At 32.4% G+C, this 25,204-nt stretch overlaps 1 protein-coding gene across 1 annotated transcript in view; it reads left to right on the forward strand.

The window, feature by feature from the left end:
- Positions 1-14,396: 14,396 nt before the first annotated feature.
- Positions 14,397-25,204, forward strand: part of LOC140432655 (uncharacterized) — a 101,250-nt gene continuing 90,442 nt past the window's right edge. The window contains exon 1 of the mRNA XM_072520690.1: positions 14,397-14,672. The gene's annotated coding sequence lies outside the window, so the exon portion shown is untranslated. The remainder of the gene's footprint in view (positions 14,673-25,204) is intronic.

Here is a 25,204-nt window from a genome sequence, read left to right on the forward strand (position 1 = left end):
GTACAGGATCGGACTAAGAAAAAAAAATCAGTCACAGAGAACCTAAAGTATTAGAATTAATGAATTAATAAATTGTATTATTACTTCAATTTTTTGGTACGTTTGTTTTATAAAACTTATCACTTCGGCTTTCGACATCTTCGATGTCTTTCGCGACGGCATAATTATAATCGATGGTTTAACCCGTAAGACTGTTGTGTTTAATATTAATTCTTATAATAGCATTAATCTTAGCTCTAGGTTTAATATTGTACTAACCGCGGAAATCTTTTAGAACATTTTATTCGCCTCTACGGGGAGGAATTTTACCAGCTTACTAAATCATATAGCAAACTGCTGCTACGTAAGAATCGTCTTCTTTGTGATTTAACATTCCTAAAAACCTGTCGAGACCATACAGTTATTATCAAATTTGTAAAACTCAAATACCATACTTCTTTTTCTTCTCTCCCAAATTCTTAAAAAGACCAATTTTTCGCTTCTCTTTAATATCTGGCCATCTATTCATTCTTTCAATGTAAATCCTATCTTATCGGACAGTTTCGACAGTATCAACATACAGACAGCAATAAATACTTTCAAATCTAAGACTGAAACTCAGAAACACAAATTAGCGCATCTAATTGCCGAACAAATTCCAAAAATAACAACGATGAAACCCACTACACTAGTTCATAACTTTTCTGATACTCTAATTTTAGTCATTGCCACTCAAGCTTTAGCAAAAGGCGACCATCACCTGTCAAACTGAAGAAGTAGAATAACTCGACAAGACATAAAGTTTTTAGAAACTCAAAGACTCCTAATCCGCACATTAGCCAATCCGAAAAAAAAGCCCTGAAAAACCTTCAGTCAAATCCAAATCTAGTCATTCTTCTTGCCCATAAAGGCAAAGTCAACGTCATCCAACAATTCTTATATTAATAAACTCTCCAATCTCATCAATACTTTAGACTACAGACAAATTCCTAATAATCCAACAACCTAACTGGAGAAAACAATAAAAGCCATCATCAATAAAACGTCTCTTCAGTAAATATTAAAGTTAATATTAATGGTGATATTTTATATGTGTGTTATTAATGTTGAGTGTCATAGCTTTATATAAATAATCTCGACGACTAGTAAGTTGCACTGACAATTTCTGATATATTGTAAATATTTACACATTCTTCTAATTACAGTGTCTTGAAGAAGGAATAAAAACAATTCCGAAAGCTAGACCAAAAGTCAAAAGAGTGTTTCTGTAAAATCCCGGCCAAACTTTCTGACTGCAGCCCTAATAAACTGTGTTGTTTGTTTATATCGACAGTCAATAATATCCAGTATTTCTTATATATATATATATATATATATATATATATAGTATTATATAAAGTATTTACATATTTTTTCCAAACTAGTCAAAAAATTTTGGACTACTTTTTCTTATTTTTAGTATGGGTTTTTATGATGACATCAGACTCCAATACGAACCATTACTTGTGTCGTATCTAAAGGAATGGGCTAATGTGAACACCAAACTGGCAGCGTTAAGGAACAGAAAGACTTTTTTAATTAAGTGTCGAAATGCAGATTGTTTTCCGAACAATATCACGAACAGTTTGACAAATGTGAACTTACTTTGGTTTGGAAAAAATATTCTCAATTTAGAAATTAAGATTACTTTTGCTGATATTAATCATTTAGAAAATAAGTTAAAAGATCTCCAGGCCAAATCAAAATCTATACTTAATTGTATAAAAAATGTACTAATATAATCACTAACTTTCTCAACAAAGATGAAAAAGACCATTTCTCAAATAAATATTATATCAAATGCAAAACTTTTTTGAAACATCACCCTGAGATCAAGATTGTCCAGAGCGACAAAGGCAATGTCACTGTAGCAATGTACACTAGGGACTATATACAAAAATGTGAAGATTTACTCACCGACACTAAATATTATAAAAAGTTGAACAACAATCCCGTGTGTACTTTGCAACAAAATACTAATAAACTAGTTTCTGATTTGGTAAAGGAGAATCAAATAGATCAATCAGTTGGTAAAACTTTGAAAATTTACAATGCAATTGCTCCTAGATTTTAAGCTCTCCCAAAAATTCATAAACCTACTCTGTCTATGAGACCAATAGTATCCTCAATAGGTACACCTAATGGCCCCGTAGCAAGTTTTTTAACTAATATTCTCACAGAAACGTACAGTAATAATAATGAGTTTTACATTCAGGACTCTTTCAGTTTCAGTTCTTTTATTAATAATTTAAAATTACCTATCGACTATAAGCTCGTTAGTTTTGATGTAATGTCTTTGTTCACTAATTTACCACTACACACAATCTTGGTTAGTGTTGAGAAACACTGGGATGACATATCAATGCACACAACCCTTAACTTAGCTAATATCAAAAAACTCATTTCTTTTGTTTTTGACTCTAATGTTTTTATTTTTAATGATTGTTACTACAAACAAGTCTTTGGTACTCCAATGGGTTCCACTATTTCACCAATACTGTGCAATTATGTTTTGGACGACTTGATTAAAGACTGTTTGCAACAAATTAATTTTGAAATACCGTTCATAAAGAGATACGTAGATGACTTAATCTTGGCACTACCTGCAGACTCTATACAATCTACGTTAAATGTTTTCAACCAACGAAACCCACACTTGCAATTCACGTGCGAGGAGGAGCGGGAGGGATCTTTGCCTTTCCTTGACATGAGATTGCATAGATGTGAGGATAATATTGTGAAAACACAATGGTATAGAAAACCCATATGTTGCAATAGATTCATAAGCTACCATTCTTACCATCCTCCTAGTATGAAAACTAAGTCCTAGCGATGAAAGAACGTGTCAAAAGGTTATCACATCCGGATTATCTCCAACATGATATCAACCTTTTACGTAATATTTTTGTTGAAAATTCATATCCTCTAAGACTGATTAATAAATTAATTTTTAATGTTCCTTTTGTTAATAGAAATATCATTCTCACTGTATCACAATCAGTGCCCTCAGGACAAAATAATCCTGCTTCAACAAGTGTGTATTTTTATGCTCTTCCATATATTCCGAAACTAACCGTTGAACTCACTAAGATTTTCAAAGAATTTAAGAATATCAAAATAGCTAACAAGAACATCAAAACCATACGTCAGCTGTATAGTAAAATAAAACAACCCCTAACTACTTTAGAGACTACAAATGTTGTTTATTGCATTCAATGTACTGAATGTCCATCCATGTACATTGGTGAAACTGGAAGGAATCTGTCTAGTCGTATCATTTCTTGTAAGAGTGACTGTAGATTAAACAAATATACTTGTGCTTTGGCAGAGCATACTATCGATCTAGACCATAAGATAGATTTCAACAATGTAAAAATATTAGTCAGAGGGAAAAATAAATTTAAGAGAACTTTCTTAGAGATGGTACATATCAGCAAGAGTGATAATAACAATCTGAATAAAAGATCTGAGATCCAGAATCTTAGCAAAATTTACAATTGTATATTGACTTTTGACTGAGCTATTTTGCATCTCGGAGTTTTCTTTTCTCTTTTTTAAAATTTCGTTATTAATTGATTTTTTTTTTTTTGATCAAACTTAAGTTATTAATTCAGTTTTGTATTGTTTGGTTGTTTTTTCTAAACCTATTTACTAAATACTATTTTCTTTTTATTGTTTATGTTATAAATAATATTTGTAATTTCCGGCTCAATTTCAAGTTGGTAATACAGTTGGTAGTACTCAAAATTCATAAACAGTATTTTGTTAGACATTAGTTTGAATTTTTTTTTGTATTTTCTTCAAACTATTAAACAATAATTGGCCTATCACTTTCTCTTTCTGCTCGTGATATGTAACTCAAATCAAGTTTGCAACGACGACTGTTTTAACATGTTTTTCATTTTGTTTTTTAACTTTTTAACGTATGTATTAATTTTCAAAGTGTCTTTTTAAACAGTAACATTTTTAAGGTTATTTGCAATTTCAGTACATATGTTATTTAACGTTGTTATTTATGCCACGTATCTTACATTCGGGTAAGTTTTTTATAGCTTTTTTATTACATCATTCAAATTGTTACAACATAGTAATGTTCTTTGTATACCTTGATAAATGTGGCAAAAAAACCACCGAAAGCTTGGATTCAGAATAAATAGTACGCCTTAGCAAATTAGTAAAAATATAACATATATAGCAAAATATAACTTTAATTGTTTATGAACTATGGATATTGAAATGGTAGACATTTCATTGCGCCATGAAGATATTCCGGTCCTGAACCGACGTCTAGAATGGTTAATTTCGTTCAAATTCAAAGCAGATGCTAAGGAAAGTCAAGTATTGGTGAAAATTTAGAAACGACCGATATTATTTAAAAATATAATTATCCAAATGTGTATGTCCTGTATCAGATTTACTATATTTGTCGACATAATTACCAATTTGCGGTCGAAACGGTTGTGTTATAAACAATCAATGAAATTGAGTTATCATGATCTAACTTTCCTTCGACCACTTTCGATTTTTCAACATTTTATTTGGTAGATATATATTTACTGATTAATTTTTAATCAACGACCATTATAATATTATTTTTATGAACTGAAATAAACATTTGTTCTCTCTTAGATAATTAATTCTGTAGGTCAGGCGGTATGTTTTGAGTTGGTTGAGAAGTATATAAACGTAGTTTTTGCATAAATCGCTTGCAATTACAGTCCATTCGGTCAGCTTGGGAATATTCTGACAGATTCATTGTCGGAAACAAGACAAAAATTCCTAGGTCTCGTTATTAAGAATATATACCAAGAAAAGCAAAATCTTTAAAAGAGGCGTGTACTTCAGTAAAATGTCGAAATTCCAAATTAATATATTGCAATTAATTTACCAAACAGTGCAAAAGAAATATATTTAAGAAATTTTGGGGTATGATTTGGGATAAACTTAAAGTCTTTGCAGCATCTCATGTATGTAAAACTCCAACGTTTAAATCAAACAAAAAAAATCAAGAAGACAAGGTATATACACTTACTACTTCTATGACGGGAATGAAAACTTAAAAGTATGTCGTAGCATGTTCAAAAGTACATTAGATATAGGTTATAAAACCATTCACTATTGGGTGGATAATAGTTCTTGCGGTATGACTGATGAAGCATCACGTGTTTCTACCAAGAAAATGGTAAAGACTAGGTATACAGAAAGTGTTAAATACTTGGAACAATTTTTTGAGAGTTTACCTAAACTTCTAACAGACTATTATAGTAGCGAAACCCAAAAATTTTATTTAGAATATTCTTTACACAGTATGTCAGATTTGCATGGTGTGTATGTGAACTGTTTATGTCTAGAAAAGTATGTAACTCCTTTAGATCGAAACGTATTCTCAAATTAATTTAAGGTGAATACTTTTGATTTATATACACCGAAAAGAGACCAATGCAATATTTGGTTTTCATTTAAATATAAGAATACGACTGAAGAAGAATATAGAGATCATATAAAAAGAAAAGAAGACGTCAGAAAAGCTAAAACGTTGGACAAAGCCATGAGTAAAAAAAATGAAATAATAGCACTTACAATGGACCTACAAGCCATAAAGTTGTGGCCATATGTACCAGCGAACAAAATGTATTTCAAAACCACTTTGTCCTGCCATAACTTCACAGTTTACAACCTAAAAACACGCGATGTTATGTGCTATTTTTTTTTCAGAGAACGAGAATAACCAGCTCAAAGCAACCACATTTATACATTATTTAGAGCAGAACTGTGTTACCAATTCCAAAATGCCAGTCGTTATGTATTCTGATGGATGCGGATATCAAAATCGCAATAAAGAACTGGCCAACGCTTTACTAAACTTTACTATTAAGTATAATGTGTCAGTGTTCCAAAAATATCTTGTACCGGACCACTCTCAAATGGGATATGACTCGGTACATAGTGTGATAAAAAGAAGCCTTAAAAATAAGGAAATTCATCTACCCAGTGACCATGCTTTCATAACAGTTCAAACAAGGACAGGAACTAAGCTATATAGATTATTCCTCAATCCGTCTACGAAAAAAAACGTATGACTCAACCATTACTGATGTAAAATGTATCAAATACGATCCAGCTGGGACCATAGAAATAAAAACTGACCATAAAGGAGAATACTTACAAATCCCTATCAGGCCAAAGACTATGCTAACAATTTTGGACTATCCACCTATATTTCTATCGCCTCCTAAAATAAAAACGAAGAAATGGCAACATTTACAATATCTAAAATCGACCCTACTGAAAGATACGCATTTATTTTATGACGGCCTTTTACAGGAATAGATCTTTTTATTTTGTTCGTTTAGACATATTTACCTATGAATTAATTTTCATTTGTTGTTTTTTGAAGTTTAAATATTGTGTTTTATAATAATAAGTATTTTATATTACCATGAATAAAATTGTTTAATTTCAAAGAATTATTTAGTTTTATTTGGAAAAAAGGGCATTTATGCTTAATTTTAATAAACAACAACTCCTAACTTCACATTAAATGAACATCAATATCTCCTATGAGTAACATTATTTAAAACAATACCTCCTATCTAGCTTAACAAAACTAAATTCAATTAAATACTACCATTGTTCATAAGAAGTAAAAATGTCGCTTTCACACAGATCATAAAACACAAACAAAAAATTGAAATATATTAAAATTTTATACTTATAAAGTTTTTTGTCTAACCTGAAAAGTTTAGGTGAAGTCAGATAGGAGATATTGCCAGGTCACTGACGATATGATGAACTCAATGTTTTCTTTATCTACTATTCATAAGTGATTTAACTAATAATATTATAAATAATAATGGTTGAGGTCAATCTGTTAATACGCAGCAGAACAACAACGAGTTGCACGATAGCCTGGTAAGAGAAATGGCACGTGCTGTACAAGAGTTAATGGTACAAACCCACTTAGCAGACCACCGCTACCAAAAATAAACTCTTGTAAGAAACTGGGTGTGCTGTTACAAATTATGAACACTGAAGTCCTACCCAATTATATCGTGGAAGCACATACATTAGAATATTTGCATATGCTGATTTACTGTGCAGCAACAGCAATTGCTAATGTTATGGGCATTAAGATTAGAACACGACGGGGAACTAATATCGGAAGGACTGAAAACAGAATGCAACCTTGGGAAAAATACTGCTGAGGAAAATTAAATTATTGCGCAGGGATATTGGACAAATTACCAAACACATACGAAGAGTAAGAAATCGAAAAGTAATTAGTAATTAAAAGAGCTGAAGAAATAATTCTGAACACTCCAAGGCACTCACAACATGATCCAGAAAACAACACAGCTCAACACTGCCTAGACACATTAAAATAAAAACTCTCAATTTATTCAGGTCGCCTAAGGAGATACAAAATTAGTAACAACTATAGGAAACTGAATGCCACTGTAGAAAATGTTAATAAATCCTACCCAAGCCAAGAAGAAATTCATGAGTTTTGGGGAAACCAACTTTCGACGCCAGCTACTCGTAAGAACAATGCTGGATGGATTGAAGACACGACGAACAACTGTCAACACTACAAGAATATTCCTTATGAACTTTTTACCACTAAAGTAGTCTCGAACATTATCAAAGAGTTTTATAACTGGAAATCTCCTGGACCAGACGGAGTTCAAAACTTCTGGCTAAAGAAGTTTTGGAGAATTTATGAGGTATTAACAGTATTTATTAATAATATTATTATAATTCACAGGAAATACCATCATTTCTTACTCAGAAAACTATTTATCTAATACCGAAGTATCAAAATAATACCCAAGATCCAGCCAAGTATCGCCCAATTACTTGTCTTCCAACTTTGTACAAATTGGTCACATCATCTGTGGCCCGGCGTATCTACCAACACTGTGCTCTGAAAAATATCATAGAGCCTAAACAGAAAGGATACGATAAGACCATGGGCTGCAAAGAACAACTTATTATCGACTCAATCATTTCTAACCAGGCATACACCAAAAAAAAGAAACTTTTTTACTGCCTTCATTGACTACAAGAAGACTTTGGATTCAGTGCCGCATGAATGACTTATAGATATATTGAAAATATATAAAGTCGATGATAATCTCGTGACCTTTTTAAAGCATATAATGGCAGAGTTGAAGACTAAAATTCACCTTCAAATACCTGGTGAAACTAATATCGGAACTAAAGATATCCCTAGTAACCGTGGCCTTTTCCAGGGGGACTCGTTGAGTCCACTTGGGTTCTGCCTAGCGATGAACCCACTATCTCAGCTGCTGAACTCTACTGACTTAGGATTTAGCATCAAAAATAACAACACTGTTGTGGCGAAGCTTAATCATCTGTTGTATATGGATGATTTAAAATTCTCGAAACTCGAAACCACCCAGATCAGATGCTAAAGACTGGAGAAACTTTCTCAAATATAGTCAGAGGAAAGGTTCAGCCCGGAGGTTTCGATATGCAAAATGGTCAAAGCATCGATGCAATGGGTGAAAATGATTTGTACAAATATCTCGGACTATAGCAAATGCGAAAAATTGACCATAAAGTAATGAAAACCGAACTTACTTTCGAGTTCGTACGAAGAGTAAGACAACTAAATCGGTCATATCTTAATAGTAAAAATTTGTTTAAGGCATTAAATACATACATATGTTCCGCGCTGAGCTACTAATTTGGTATTATAAAGTGGTCAAAAACAGATATAAAGAGTCTTCAGCGGAAAGTAAGAACACTTCTCACAAAGGCGCAAAAACACCATCCACGCAGTGCAGTAGAGAGAACAACATTACCGCGATATCAAGAGGGAAGAGGACTTATGGACATAGGTGAGTAATTTAATAAACAGGTTGCAAATTTAAGAACTTATTTTCAGGTGCAGGCTGAGACATCTACCTTACATCGAGCAATTTGCGCAGTAGATGATACAACGCCGCTTAAACTGAGGGAAAAAGAATTGCGCATAAACCATCTGACTAAGCAAGAAAAAATGCGCACCTGAATGAGTAAACCTCTACATGAGCGACATCTCAATGAGATCAGCTAAGAATATGTCGACAATACAGCATCGAACTATTGGTTGACATCAGGAAAGATGTTTCAGGAGACTGAGGGCTTTCTACTTGCCATTCAGGATTAGGTTATTCCAACTAAAAATTATCTGAAATACATTGTTAAAGATCCTTAAGTCCAAAATGACAAATGCCGATATGGATGATAAGCCCAAGAAACCATCCAACATCTTACCGGGGGCTGCCAGGCTCTTGTCCGAACTGATTATAAAGAACGCCATGACTCACTAGGAAAGGTTATTCACCAATAACTAGCTGACAATTCTAACTTCTCCAAACCGACCATCTCCCTTGCTATCAATATGTCCCTGACAGAATGATTGAAAGTGACAACTACAAGCTATATTGGGATCGCACTGTGCTCAAAGACCAACCAGTGGCATATAATAGACCGGATCTCATACTAGTTAATAAACTTATCAGGCAAACAACACTTATTGATGTGGCGATACCTAACACTAATAATTTGCGTGTTAAATACAACGAAAAGATCGCCAAGTATAAAGATCTAGAAATACAAATCAGGAGACAGTGGAGAATGGAAAGTACCCAGACAGTACCTATTATTCTATCTACTACTGGTGTTATTCCCAAAAACCTCCTAGCGAACATAAAACGGCTGGGTCTAAATGAACATGTTTATAAGGCCATGCAGAAAGCTGTACTCCTCGCGACATCCAGATGTGTACGAAAATTTTTTTGAGATACTCCAGCAAACCAAGTCACCTAGGGCTCGATAACACGGAAAGAGTCCCACCAGAGCTCAATCCTTTTGATACCGTGGGTATCTGCAATGAGTGAATTTTCCCGTTAGAGGGAGTGTGAGCCGTATTGTTAAATCTGGATAATGGTTTTAAAGGTAAAACAATCTTTATGAATGAATACTAATATTGTATTAAGTGTTGTTAGACATTAAGAAACCAGCAATACACGATATACGAATATCGAGACTTCTTCGAATATATTATCTGTAAATTCTATTTTTCATCGTTAATCCCTTGCCATCACTAGAGATTTTGAAAATCACCTTCATTTGTTCAGAAATTGTTCCAGAAATTCCAGAGAAATTGTTCCAGAAATTCCAGAGGAATGGTTTTAGAAATTTGAAAATCACCTTCATAAATCTATACAATTTACTCTATACGACCTTCGAATTTAAATAAACTGTTTAAAAAACCATTTAAATGGTCCACCGGGATATTAATCATTTTCTAATTCTTATAGTGATGACATGGCACACTTTTGACTGAAAAAGTTGTAATTTAAATCGTGTAAATTGAATAAGGATGCATGTACCAAAATCACCAGAACAGGTATGCTGAATTGTTTGTATACAATTAAATAAAATTTATAACTATCAAATTATTTAACGCTATACTTAAAAATGGTTTTATTGTAATCCAACAAATCTACCGACCATTTGGAACTCTATGACGTCCATTTAATACCCCCCAAAGCTTTAACTTTTACCATTAAAAAGCAATAAATGATTAAAATATCTAAAGAAAAGCTGTAAATTAACTTACAAACCTTTTTATCCAGTACGATAGTAACCACAATGGTTGAATGGTAAAAATGTCATATTAGGAAAAATGTTAAAATTGTTTATTATCTAAATAATGGCCCTTAAAATTGGTTTAAGAAGGAACTACGTGGGAGTGAACAGATGATTATTTAAATAAGAGCTTTATGAAGGACGCCGCTTTATGAGCGTAACCTTCGGTTACTTTCACTATCAGCGATATTGTCTAATAGCATTTGAGGTAACAATAACCACAAATAATATTATATCGAGCCCTCAATTAACAATTTCATTATTAAAATGTTCATAATGTCAAGATGATAATCCGATAAATATGAAAAGTATAATGAATATTAAAAACACCCTTGAAAACATTTATTTATTTATTTAATTATAGAATATTTATGTAAAGTTATGTTTATATACAGTATGGTAAAAGTCCTGCATAATGCATTTATTTTTACAATCTCTGGAAATATATATACTCCGTTTGGAAATTATTGATAGCATGGGTTTCATAACATTTTATAATATATAACAATAATGTATATTGGGATTTCAAAAGAGTTGACTGGTTCGGTCAACTCTTCTACCCTGCGACCTGTAAAATCTTTTGTATATACACTACATATAACTACTGCATGTATATGCAGTTTAACAGATATATGCTTCTAAGGAAGCCTATTATCTGTTTAGAAGACATATTTCTTGAGGTCAGCCTCCTATTAGGTGTTGTCGGCGAACAATTAAAGAGTTTATTTGAAAAACGACACTTGTTCAAAAATTAAAATTTTGACATGTCAAGAAAAACTGCTTTAATTTATTTCAAATCTTACTTTTACTAAGGTATCCATTGGAAGGAATGTGGATATTAAAATAATTGTACAAATTAATTTCATATTTTTATTGATATTTTAAACAAACACCAGTAGAAGCTTAGCAAAATATATTGAAAAGTCAACATACAATATCCTCGTAGAAATAACAAAAAATTCTATGATGTCCCACCACTGCTATTATCATTGCTAAATAATTCTACGACTGGAGTATGGTCCTTTGTTTCCCCGGATTCTGGTTCTAGATTAAGATAAAAAAATCTTTATTAAGAGTATTCTTGAGATATTTATTTAACTCCATTAGATCGCGAAACTTTGAATGACTTATTTTATTTTTCGATTTATTTGGCATGGAGTTATTTGTTCTGGTGTTGTTTTTCCAGTAATGGTGTAAAACGTCCGTGGACCGTGGACCAGATAATTTTGACGTATTAAAACTTATCCAGGATACTTTTCAGATATTCGGTACATTCTTGCTAGTTTCGTCCTAATAAATCCTTAAAACTTTCGTCAATAAGAAACCAGTCAGTTTCTTTCCCAGCATTAACCACTTTAAATGGAGGTTTAGACCTTGACTGCCGAATAAGATCATTCCATTCTTCTGGAACATCAACAACTAATTTTTTTGCACGAGAAATGAGACTAAAATCACTATCGCAAGGTAGGTATGAATGTCCTTGTATTGGGTATAAGTGTGTTATCTCTGATGTTAATTTCAGTACATGTACCAGGATATATGAAAAGCGGATAAAGATGTAGTTTTTGTTCTGGCTCGGGCAACCATCAGAGAAAACCATATTTCATCCATTTTACCGAGTATATGATCTTTTAGATAATGAAATATTATGGAAGTTACTTTATTTTGACCACGTTTAGTCATTCCTTTGTGATAGGTATACATATGGACATCATTGCTTCCGATGTCGTGTACACCATATACATAGTACCAAAGTTGTGTACTGTAGAAAACTTTATTTGTAGTCAAATTGGGTAGAGGAAGATTTTGCATAAAGTCAAAGGCTATTGCAGATACATTATTATTATGCTGACATTTACGTTCATTTTTTTGTTTTATATCATAAAATGCCTTTGCTTTAGCGTGATGAAGGTTTCTCACTTGAAGCAGTTCCTATTTTGTTAATTCATTGATATTCGGTAATTTGAGTTGGCTTTCAGTTTGATCACATAATGTACAAGTGTCACATTTGGGGTAAGAAAAAGATATGCTAAATCGAGTTTGAAAAATGCTATACTAAACAAAGTAAGAAACCTTGGACTGTGGGCGAAGTCCTTTAAAGGCTCTGTACATATTTTTTACATTTAACTCTTATGGTAGATAAATTTTCTTTTTATCCAGTCTCCGTGTTTAATAAGTTTGGCTGACTTCGAATAAAAAAATTTAAGCTATTATGTTTTCTATATCAGTAGGGTGTATCTTCTTAGGCCTATTTGTATGCTTGCCCTGGGCATCTTTTGGAGAACATCCACTCATTGCTAAGCTATTTCTAATTCGACGGATCTGCATTTCAGTAACATCAAAAATATTACGAAGAGCTTTGGCACAAATACTTACGTCTTTTCCTGGTACTCGAAATTTATACATAAAAGATACTACATCTGGTGGACCTTGTTGATGTCGAAATTTGTTTTTATCTTCATTTCCACGGTCGCTAGTAGTACTGTGGTTAGGTAAAGCAGCTTGTGGAATACAACTGCGTCGTGTCTGGACAGGAGTAATGCTAATGAGGCATTTAGCTTTAAAATAGTCTACTGTAGAAGAGTCTAGGGCTAATTTCAAGCAAAACACGGTCCCTCAAAGTTTTCTATTTTTAACGATTTTTGCTGTTTACGGCAAAATGCAAAAATTGTATACGAAAGCTGCACTCTTCACTTTTAAAACCCATTTTAATTTTTGTCGAAAGGATACTCTGGTCAAAAGCTATTGAATTTTCACTGTGGAGTTAATACAAATATTAGTTAAAAAATTGATTTCGCACGCGTAACACATTTAAAATCACCGGTCGCTTCAGTCGTTTTTTCTGAGAAAACGGTTAAATATACAGAAAAAGTGCTAATATACATTTTTGTTCAGCGATATCTAAGCTACATTTCTTGTGTTAAACATTTTTTTCTCCGACGTACAGATTCTTGGCAAATCGATGTATTCCATTTCCCACCCCCCTACGAGGGGCGGTTTAGGGGAAGTACAGGTGCTACGTCAATATTTAGAAAGTTTTTTTTTGGTCTTTCTCGGTCTTGGTTTCTTTTCAATTGTCTTTGTAAGGTCTCAAATTTTGATGTTTTTTAAAAACTATAATAATTTTTAATTGTTTACTTACAAAAATAATTGATGCAGAATGAAGTACCATTACCATTATATTGGCAATATCCCTAACTTATGCCGCGTAGTGTATTTTGTAGAATATAAAAAAATATTATCTTCGTCCATCATAGTCAAATACATTAAAGTTTGGACGTATCTAAGGTAAATACCAATATTCTTTGCTTTCGGTTTCGTTTTATCACTTCCTTGTTTGATATTCTAACCTACCAAAACGACTATTTTTGCAAACGAACTCAAACAAGAGAATCAAGGATTTAAAAAATAGCAGCAAGAGATAAAAAAAATAATGTCGATTTCTGTTAACGAGCAAATGTTAAACTGTTCTCTTTGGAGTACGCTACAAAAGTACATTTAATCATAATACATTTACATTATTAAAAGTACATTTAAAAAGCGACTACGCATTCCGCGGCTGTCTAGATAATCAAATACCAGACTGAAAGTGAATTTAAATCTCTACCCCACGAACGTATTTTCTTAATCGCTCGCAGGTAGTACCTCAGCGCCCAACTCTGATGGTACCCCTATATGGGTCACCGCTATAAAACATCTTCTTAACTCTTCACAGTTTATTTGATAGCCTGAAGTCGGTATAACACTGTCAGGCGCCATTTCTTCTCTTCTGCTATTTTCCCACATCGCTTCGCGATCGTTTGGTGTTGGTGATGATGAGCTTTCACTAGCGGATTGTTTTGTGTTTGCGGATTTAAGTTGTCTATAAAGATTTAAATGCTGTTTGCTACTGGTTGCTGAAGACTAATAATTGCACTGGTCAGTGATACGCGCGTCGGACGGTGCAGCTTTATTGTTGGATTTAAAAACTTTTAGTTAATTAGTGTATAGACGTAAGTAGTAAATTGATTAATATTTTATTAAAATATTTTTAATAACAAAAACTCTACAATAAATTAATCCAGAATATGACCGTAAAAATAGTAGAAAAACTCTGAATTTTTTATATGCATCGATTTGCTTGAAATTTTGTCAAAATCTAAGCCATCGTAAAATGTGTTTTTCCTCTGGGGGTGGTCACCACCGAACCCAAAAAACGTGTTAGTCGCTAGAATAGTGAATTTTAAGATACAAATTTTCTCTTGAGTTTTTTTGAAAAGTCAATATTTTTGACTTAATTTTAGTTATTCATTATTAAAAGTTTACAAATTACACGTTTTAAACGGTTTTTTGCGAATAACTCCATACATTTAGATTATATCAGGAAAACTGTTTGGATATAAAGTGAAGCTTTATAACAAAGAGATTCGTTTTTTATTATTGTTCTGAAGCTATTTTCTTGTGGCACTCTTTCCACTTCGGAAATCGTTATCAAAATACAAACAATACCAACAAGATTTTTTGTTACTTGGTGAAAAATTCTTCTAATAATTTAATTTTATCTGACTCATTTATATTAACAATTCAGACATACATTAAACATTTTTATATTTTTTATTTTTAAAACATAATATTATTATTTTTGTTTAAATTAATCAATTTAATTAGTAAATTAAACAGTTTAATTTACTAATGTTTCTATTTTGAAAACGATTTCCGAAGTGGAAATTGAAACGTCAATAAACGTACTTTAACCTTTAATTGTGGCTTATTCCCATTTAAATAGTAATTTCGTTTTTTATTATTATCGCAAAAATTAATAAATATATAATTATATTAATAAATCGCGAAAGCATACTATTATTCATTGGTAAGTCTTTTATGGAAAACTTATACAAACTTTTTAAAAAAATTTAAATTAACCTTTAAAATGACTAGGGATAGTCGGGGCAAATCGATACACTTAACATTTGGAAATTTATAAAAACGTTAAATGACGTAATGTAGCCAAACTTAGACTACTCTTAATTATAATGATGTTGTGGACGTCTTGTCACTTAAAATGATCAAGATCAGATTTATAATAATTAAATATAAATAAGTAAAAAAAAGCTTTTTTCAAATTAAACAATTGTTTCACTTTACCTCATATGCTAAGTTTTTTTACATCTCAAATATGTATATAAAAAGATCAACTAAAACTCATATGTCGACTATTAAAAAAAAACTAAAAGTTCACTTTTAATATTAATAATAACTATTGTTGGTGAAACGAACAATATTTCTTATTTTCTACACAAAACGAATTTTTCCATTTTCCAAGTGAGTTAGGTGTATTAACACTCACAAAATCTCCTCTTTGTAAACAACAGCAAATTCCTTTTTTACTTTATTATTCTTTTTTGTATCCAATGTAAAATTTTCCATCTCGGAGTTCTCATCTTAATACCTGAAATCTTAGACTGGACTGGATAAGTCGACTCACTAGAAGATGACAGAATTTTCTCTCTTTCCTTACTTCCTTCTTACTTTTTTCGTTCTTTATTCTTTACTTTCAAAGTTTTTTTGATATGCATTTTTGAGGATAATTTCAGTTCATTTAAATATAAGAACAAAGTTATTACATATATTGTACCGGTTCTTCTTCTGGTTTTAGTTTTTTGTTTTCCAAAATCTGCTTTTGGAATAGGAATAATTTCAGCTGGTGACCAGTGTGATTTAGATTATGTCTTAGGAGGAGTTAGTTGAGAAGATGTGGATGGAAGTGTTTCATTACTTAAGTTGTTTGAAATTTGATTTTTCTTCGTTAATCGATGTAGAGGTATGCGTAATGACACCTGAAGACAGTTAATGCATATTTTGATTCTTAGTTGTTACATGATCCGCTGTAGATGGAAGACATTGGTTACTATCGTGCTTTGCAGTTCTAGATCCTGATTTGGTGTCCCGTCATTACATGTTGTTTTTCTGTTCTTCAGCTTTTCAAGTACTTTACAAACTTCCTATATATTTATACTAAGTTCTTTATTTGTGGTAACTTCTGATGTTTCCGGCTCTAGCGTCTTTTGTTCTTTCTCTGCATGGAGCTTTTTTAGGTAGGCAATCCATATATCCTTTCTATGTCTTTGGGTTCTATTTAGTGTTTCCTTTACCTCCGATCTTTGACCTCTTATAAAGCGTCCCATTTTCTTTTGTAGACTATAAAAATCATATTCCTTTTCTTTCGAAAAGCGTTTCCAGTGATCATTTTTTATTTTTCTTATGTGTTTCGTTTCTTATTGTCTTGTTGTTATAGTATGCCTCTTGTGTTTTGGTTGACATGTATTTCAGGTAAGCTTGGTTCTTTTTTTTTACATTTTCCTTTACTTCTGTACAAAACCATGAAGTTCTTCGCCTTAGGAATGATTTATTTTTATTTATATTTCTTTCACCAAGAACTTCCTTGGCCGAGGCTAAGATATTAGACTTAATTTTTGCCTAGCTTTCTTCGACTCCTTTGACACTTTCTCAAATCAAGAAAATGGTGATAAATTGGAGGGAAAGAATAAATCTGTGAAAAAGTGAAGAGGATTCTTCTACTAATAATTAGGAATATAGATATAAGTGGAAAAGCTAGTTCTCGCCTGTACAAATGTTTTAGGGCCTAAACCATTTCTCGTTTCTCAACTTCCATAATTTTTGGTCTAGCTCCTTTGCTCTTCTCCATTGCTTATTTGACATCTGTTTTTCAGCTTCTAGATAACCGACCTCGTTTCTTTCTTGTCGTATCTTTTTTTGGCCATCTAGTGCCATTAGTTTGTTCTAAATGACCGTATGACATCAGTCTTTACTGGTCTGTTCATCATTATCATTATTATCATCATCCAGCCTTTTGCGTCCAAAGTTAAACATAGGCCTCCCTTAATGTAACTTGTCTGTTGTTTCTGTTATATTAACATTTCCATTCATAATTCTTCTAGTAGTATTAATTTTTTCTGTAGCAATAAGCTGCTTGTTTTCATCGCCAATTATCATATATTTGATTTTATGTACATTTATTTTCAATTCCCATTTCTCGTATTCCTCATATAAACAGTTTCCTTACCATATAGCTTAAGTCGTGACTGTCAGGAGCTATCTACTTGATCGTTCGCGAGCAAAAAAAGTATATTGTGTCATGGTCCACTATTATTCCTTTTAGCCACATTTCCGTCACCATATTTTAAGTGCTTCTTTCAGGTTTTATTTTATTTAATAAAATAGTTGCCACTGGCTGGTTAAAAAAAGACCTCATACCTGTCGTAAGCCTTTACTAATTCGAAAATCTTCAGACGTTGCGCCGTATTGCCTACTTTGACTGCACTGGTACATACTGAGTATAAAGCGTTTACAGCTTAATATAAACTTTCAGATACAGTCACAACTTAATGGTATTTTTGGTAGTTTTAAACGTATCGATATGGAACCCCGGGGCCGTTAATGTGACTATGAATGTGAATAGACCACTAAATTATTGATAACATTAAGAAAGTACTGTTACTGCAGTCCTCAGGGACGAAAAAGCCACTGAAACTCTAAAAATTATACAAACATGCTGAATTTTGCTAAGAATACCAAGTTTGGGACCCCAAAAAGACACAAAAAAGTTCCCCCTGGCTTCCTCCTAAAACGCTACCTCGAAGGGGGGGGGGGGGAGCGAAATCGATTTATCAAGAATCTGAATGCCGCACAAAATAATATTTCAAATAAAAATGTTTATTAGCACTTTTCACTGTCCTCTCAGAAACAACGCTTGAAGCGACTGGTGATTTGGAATGTCCAGTAAAGACCAGTAATAGCCTCGAATAGTTCCTCCACAAACAATGTCAGCTCAACTAATCCGGTGATCTTATTTATGAAGACAGCTGGTTTTGTTTCAGCTTACTTGTTAGCTTTAAAGATTTTTTTCTCCACCAATATACACTCATTTGTATATGTTTTTGTTTTTTCATCGATGATTTAAATCTTCTTAACCTAGTTTAAATTCAAGTTTTTCTAATAATAATAAAAAATAATAATAAAACTTTATTCATCCTTGCAGATTATTTATAATATATGTAATATTTGTAACGTACTCTCTTCAATTAAGATAAAATACCAAAAGGGCTGTAGTTTATTGGTCAATAACCAAATAATAAATCATTCAATCAAATTAATAAAAAAAAAATTAAAAAGAAAGCTTCCAACTTGCAAATACCTTTAATACTATCATTAAACATAATTATATGGCGGAATAATTACATACATTATTAATAAAGAGCCAATTTCCAACATTAATAAGATTGAACCCGCATATGAAGGTTCAATTTTTAACCCGTTCAGATACGTACAAGTCATGTAGTCGTAATAACTCTCTCCAGGCCTTAATGCAGACATAGAGAGAGATAGTATAGAGAGTTTCGTTACGTAAAGTATTAGGTGTCATTATCACCATTACTTGCACTAGCAGTCCTTGCGACTAATTGATTCAGTTTTTCCGGTACGACCTCGACGAACAGGTTAACTGGGGCATAAGGAAAAATATTATTTTTAAATTGACTGGTTTTAGTTAATTGAAATTTGAAAGTGGAATAACCTAGTATAATAATACCTAGTAAATGGGTCACGTAATATTGAAGTATGTAAATCTAAAAAAAAAATGTGTACTTTGCGGGAAAAGGAGGCATATTTGAACTGTGGTACTTTGTATCCTCTGATACATAGGCTGTAGTTTAGATTTGTATAATAAACCTAAATAAATAATATATTTAGATATATAATAATATAATAATGTCGTATAATAAATGGCTAGCAACAAATGATCTTTACTATCGGCAACAGTACAACAGTTTAAACAAAGAAGTAAAAAAATAGGTAATTAAAGCCAAAAATGGGATGTAGCATAAAGTCTGCGATAACGTAAAACATTTTATGGGTAGCAGAAAAAGTAAAGGATCCTGGAAAATACCTTGTGGTAATAGAATAGCAAAGCATGCAGTATTTTAATTCTAATATACTATAATATACTGTACTTGGAACACAATATCTTTTTCTTCTTCTTCTTCTCCTTCTTCTTTTTATATAGAAACGGCTCTATCTGTTTTTCAATGTGCCTCCACTAAGTTCTTGTTCCATCGTTTTCGTGATCTTCCTACTGATCGTCTTCCTATTGGGGAACCGTCTCTTGCCTTCTTTACTACTCTATTTGTTGTCATTCGGCTTACATGATCCTTCCATTCTACTCTTCTATTTCTTACCCAGTTTTTGATGTTCTCTACCTTGTATCTACGTCGTAGATATTTGGGAAAATATTTGGGAACAAATATCAATAGTCAGTGTAATCCAAAAAAAGAAATCCTATCAAGAATCGAACAAGCAAGGAAAACATTCATGAGCATGAAAACATTTTTTACAAGATCAGACCTTAGTCTACAGCTTAGAATCCGAATGATCAGATGTTACGTTTTTTCTGTCTTACTGTATGGCTGTGAAAGTTGGACAATGGACTCTGAAATAGAAAAAAGAATAGATGCCTTTGAGATGTATATATACAGACGAATGTTGAGGATTCCATGGGTACAAAAAGTTACCAATGTTGGGGTACTTCATCGCATGTGTAAACAAAAAGAATTACTAAGAATAATCAAAGAGAGGAAAATGCAATACTTGGGTCATGTGTTGAGAGGCGAAAGATATGAATTACTTCAAGTTATATTGGAAGGAAAAGTACAGGGCAAAAGATCAGTAGGAAGACGCCAGAATTCGTGGCTGAAAGACCTGAGGAGATGGTTCGACCGCTCATCCGCAGAGATCTTTCGCGCAGCAGTTTCCAAAACTACAATTGCCATTTGGATCGCCAACCTTCGAAAGGAGACGGCGCAATGAGAAGAAGATCTACGTCGTATATCTGTACTTCTAGCTCTGTCCCATAGTGTCTTACCATCAATTTTTCTAAGTGTTTTCATCTCTGCTATTTCTAACATCCTTTTTGTCCTCTCTATGCCAGGTCTTGTTTCGGTCGCATATGTCATTATTGGTCTGATGACTGTTTTGTAAATTCTGCCTTTCGTTACTTTCCTGGTATTTTTATATCTCCATATTGTTTTATTCAGGCATCCTGAGGCTCTGTTTGCTCTATTCACTTGATTTCGACGACTCAGGGAATCTCCCTGTCTCATCACATTGCCAGCTTCAATAGGGTCGGTTAGTTCTTCTTCTACTTTTACTTTTATTGTGTTGTTTTGGTAGATATTTTCTATCGTTTTGATGATTCCTAGAGGTATCTCTCTTGCGTACAGTAAGTGGATAACGTCTTATAATTTAACCCGGCCAAATGCCTTCCATGTAAGGTCCACGATACATAGATATGCCGGTTTGTTGTATTCTAATGATTTTTCTTGCACTTGTATCATTATAAATATAGCGTCAGTGCATGATCTTTCCGACCTAAAACCTTGTTGTTCTCCTGCTAGTGTTATAATTTCATTCAGTTTATTTGCTATTACTTTCCTGTCTGTCTGACAAACTGTCTGTCAGTTTTAAAAACCTATTTTTTCTCAAAATTTTTAATATCCGGATTTAATAAACCTTGATGCATTTTGTTTGACTTGGTTTTCTCCATAATAGTTTACCACAATTTCATAAAAAAAATACTAAAATTTTTATGACTGAAAAAAGGTCAATCATTTTTTCAAATGTCCGCCATTTTTTTGTTAATTTTTTTGGTAAACTATCACTTCTTTTTCAAAACCCTTCTCGAATTTTATGTCTCAGATTTTCCATTCGAGAGATTAACTATCCGCCTTGGAGCAGTACATTTTAGACGAAAATTTTTTGGCACCATCTTTAAAATGCATGAACTGTGACGATTATTTTGCCTACCAGGTTAAGATCATTATAGGGGGTTGAAAATTGGAAGCAGAAATCACTGGGGTGGAGATAGGGTAAGCAAAACAAGCCAAAATGTTTGCGAACGGCTACTCAGGGTTTTTTTGGAGAGCTGGGTCGTAGATGAGTGAATGAAACAAGGTGACTGGAATGGGGTAACTACAAAAATGAATCAAAAAGGGGTATTTACATGGATCTCCTGGACAAACACAACACAAGAAGGTTCTTAAGCTATTTAAAAAATGGACGCCGATTACAAGAATCTTCCTGCTGGATGAAAGAAAGGCTTTTCTTTCCTAAAAAATATAAAAAAGGTTAGAATATTTTTAAAAGAAAATAATAACTTGGTTTAAGAAAAAAAATTACATATTTATTGTTATCTCAACACAAAAAGTTACAAATATAAATAATAATAAAACACAAAATCACAAAAATAAACTTACAATGTTGCTATCGGTTTACAAACTACAGAAGTTGGAGATACTATAAGAACTTAATTTATTATTGGCGACATTTTGTAGCAGAAATAAATTATTACAAATGAAAAATATCTTTTTAAAAAAGGAACTATGCATAGAGGTTAACCTTTTTTTTAAAAACAAAACAAAATCTCAATTTATGATTATTTATGTACCAATTGTCAAGAAAATAGTGCTAACTGTCATATGTCAATACTAAATTTTAAAACTTAGTATTAGTACTTAAGAATAATTAATATGGCAGCTAGCGACTCCCTAACATTTAGAATTCTACTTATTACAATTTCTTAACTGGTCATAAAAGCAATTATTGATGGAAAATGTCTATTCTTACTTTAAAAGTCCACCAAAAAAAATTACCTGAATTTCACTAAAATGTTATTTCTTCCTTTAAAAGTTTTGGGGTTGGAACTGGAGTCAAAATTCACTGCAACACAAATAAATGCATCTCACAAACTGCTAAAATAGTATGAATTGACCTGGGACAAACAAAATGAGGATGGAAGCAGGGCTTTGGGATGCAATCTTTAAAACTTGGCTTTAAGAACACTCAAGCCTTGGCCTGGAACCATGTGGATATTCATAAAGTTGTTTGGAACGCCGTTTTACAAATCCCTTAGGTGAGAGACGGCACGAAACAAAACAGTGATTACTCTTACGAAAATTGACACATTATATTCGAGTATAATTCACTTTTCTTCTAACAAATTTGCCGGTTGTTTTTGAAAATTACATATAACCTGTTTTTCCGTCAAGATTTCAAACCGCTACCGTCACTTTATACTATATTTCCATGACAAAAAAATGAAAACGACAAGCCATTATGAAACAATGAAACGACCACTTAGGTGATCTATTGCAGAGTGATAATCTTTAAAAATCATTCGCCTAACTCGGTATATTTGACGTGCAAAATATCTTAAAGCGGCATCTCGATCAAAAGAATACTGAAGAAATACGCATCTGTGATATATAAAAAAACTTTAAAATGTGTTTATTATCAATTCCAGCGATGCAAAAGGATTGAAAATATTTTTTCGGTGTTTTAACATATACGATAGGAAACAGAAATACATTGAAAATATTCTTTGGTGTTTTAATACATACAAGGTGATTTCAATACATAAGAAAGAAAATAAAAATGCTACAGAACAATAAAAAAACAGAAGTTGTATAATGATATTAAAGAAGTTTAATTGCAATATACAGGGTGTTTCAAAAAAAGGTAACCCCGTCTCTAGGGTAGGTAAAAAACTGAAAAATAATTTGAGGTTTGCTTAGTAAACAATTTTTTACGCATTTTTTACGATTTTGCCGAAACTACTGGCAACATTGTAATGAAATTTTATACGAATATGTTTTGGAAGCTGATACATCCCATGAATTTCTTTTATATCTGATTCTCATAGAGGGCGCTAGTTACACGGATCGTACTAAGTATTAGTCAATATAACTTTTTTAAGAGTATAATTATTAATAAAAATTTCAAGTAAACTTAAACATCATTCAATTTTACACGAAAAAGGTACTGTTGGTAAAACTCGATACTGTGTACCGTTTTCGGAATATTTTGATTTAAAAATTATGAAGTAATAATTGATGCTGGTATAAAATAGTTAGTAATTAAACAAAACTTAAAAGAATAAAATTAAATTAATGACTAAGAACATAAAATAAAATTCAATTACAGTAAGTTTTCAAAGTGCCCTCCGTTTTCGCGAATACACAAGTCTATTCTTTTTTCTAAAGATTCCATTAACCTTCTAAACGGAGGGCATCAGCTATGATGTCATTAAATTGACGTTGAATTCTTTCTCCCAATTCTTGGCGTGAATTTACCTCTGTAGCATAGACTTTTTCCTTAATATACGACCAAACTGCGTAGTCCAAAGGGTTAAAATCGCATGACCGAGGAGGCCAATGCCAATGAATCGGAGCTTCTGCACCTCTACCAATCCATCGATTCGGAAAATGATTACTCACCCAATTACGACACCTTCTATCAAAGTGTGGTGGAGCTCCATCGTGCATAAAAAATAAAGATCTTCGCTCGTTTAGCGTTAAATCTTCTAATATCTCGAATAAGGAATTGTTTAAAAAATCAAGATACATATCACCATTTAAATTTCCAGGTAGAATATGATAACCTATTAATTTGTTACCTAAAGTTGCTGCCCAAACATTAACTTTAAATGAGTGTTGGTAATGTGCCCTTTTGACTCGTGGATTCTCATCACACCAGTAGTGTACATTATGGGAGTTAAATATACCTTGTCGCGTAAAGGTGGCCTCGTCCGTAAAAAGAATGCATTTTAAAAAATTTGGATTGTGGGCTGTCCTTTGTTGCAATGTTTTACAAAAATCCACTCTAACCGGTAGATCATCCGGAAAGAGCTCTCGGACTTGTCTGTAATAATAAGGATGTAATTGCTGTTTTTTCAGTATCCGCCAAGTACTTGAAGAAGAAGTATTTGTTTGTCTTGCTATATTCCCTACGCTAACTGTTGGATCTTGATCAAGTAAATTTAAAATATTATTTTCTTTATTAATTGTTCTTGCTGTTCTTGGTCTACCAGAATTTATTTTAATTTGGTCTCACATTCGCAGTTTCTCGACAACGTCGTTCAACGGCTCTAAATGTTTTTTTACTTGGTAAGTTTCTTCTAGGAAACTTTTCTGCATAACGTGTCACAGCTGCACTGGAACATCCTAAACATTCGCCTAAGGTTAATAACATGTCAGTGTATTCAACATTTGAGTACATTTTGATTTGATTTTACAAATAACAAGGTTTCAAAACTCTAATTATTGTTGATTTATCGTCATAACAATCAATAAATGTCAAATTTCCATGGCACACTTAGAGAAAATAGAGGTATACCCATTAGAACTTTATCATTACTACCAGCATCAATTACTACTTCATAATTTTCAAATCAAATATTCCGAAAACGGTACACAGTATCGAGTTTTACCAAGAGTACCTTTTTCGTGTAAAATTGAATGATGTTTAAGTTTACTTGAAATTTTGATTATTATACTCTTAAAAAAGTTATATTGACTAATACTTAATACGATCAGTGTAACTAGTGCCCTCTATGAGAATCAGATATAAAAACAAATTCATGGGATGTATCAGCTTCCAAAACATATTCGTATAAAATTTGTTGCCCGTAGTTTCG

This window comes from Diabrotica undecimpunctata, chromosome 1 (genome assembly GCF_040954645.1).
Source record: "Diabrotica undecimpunctata isolate CICGRU chromosome 1, icDiaUnde3, whole genome shotgun sequence".
NCBI lineage: Eukaryota > Metazoa > Arthropoda > Insecta > Coleoptera > Chrysomelidae > Diabrotica > Diabrotica undecimpunctata.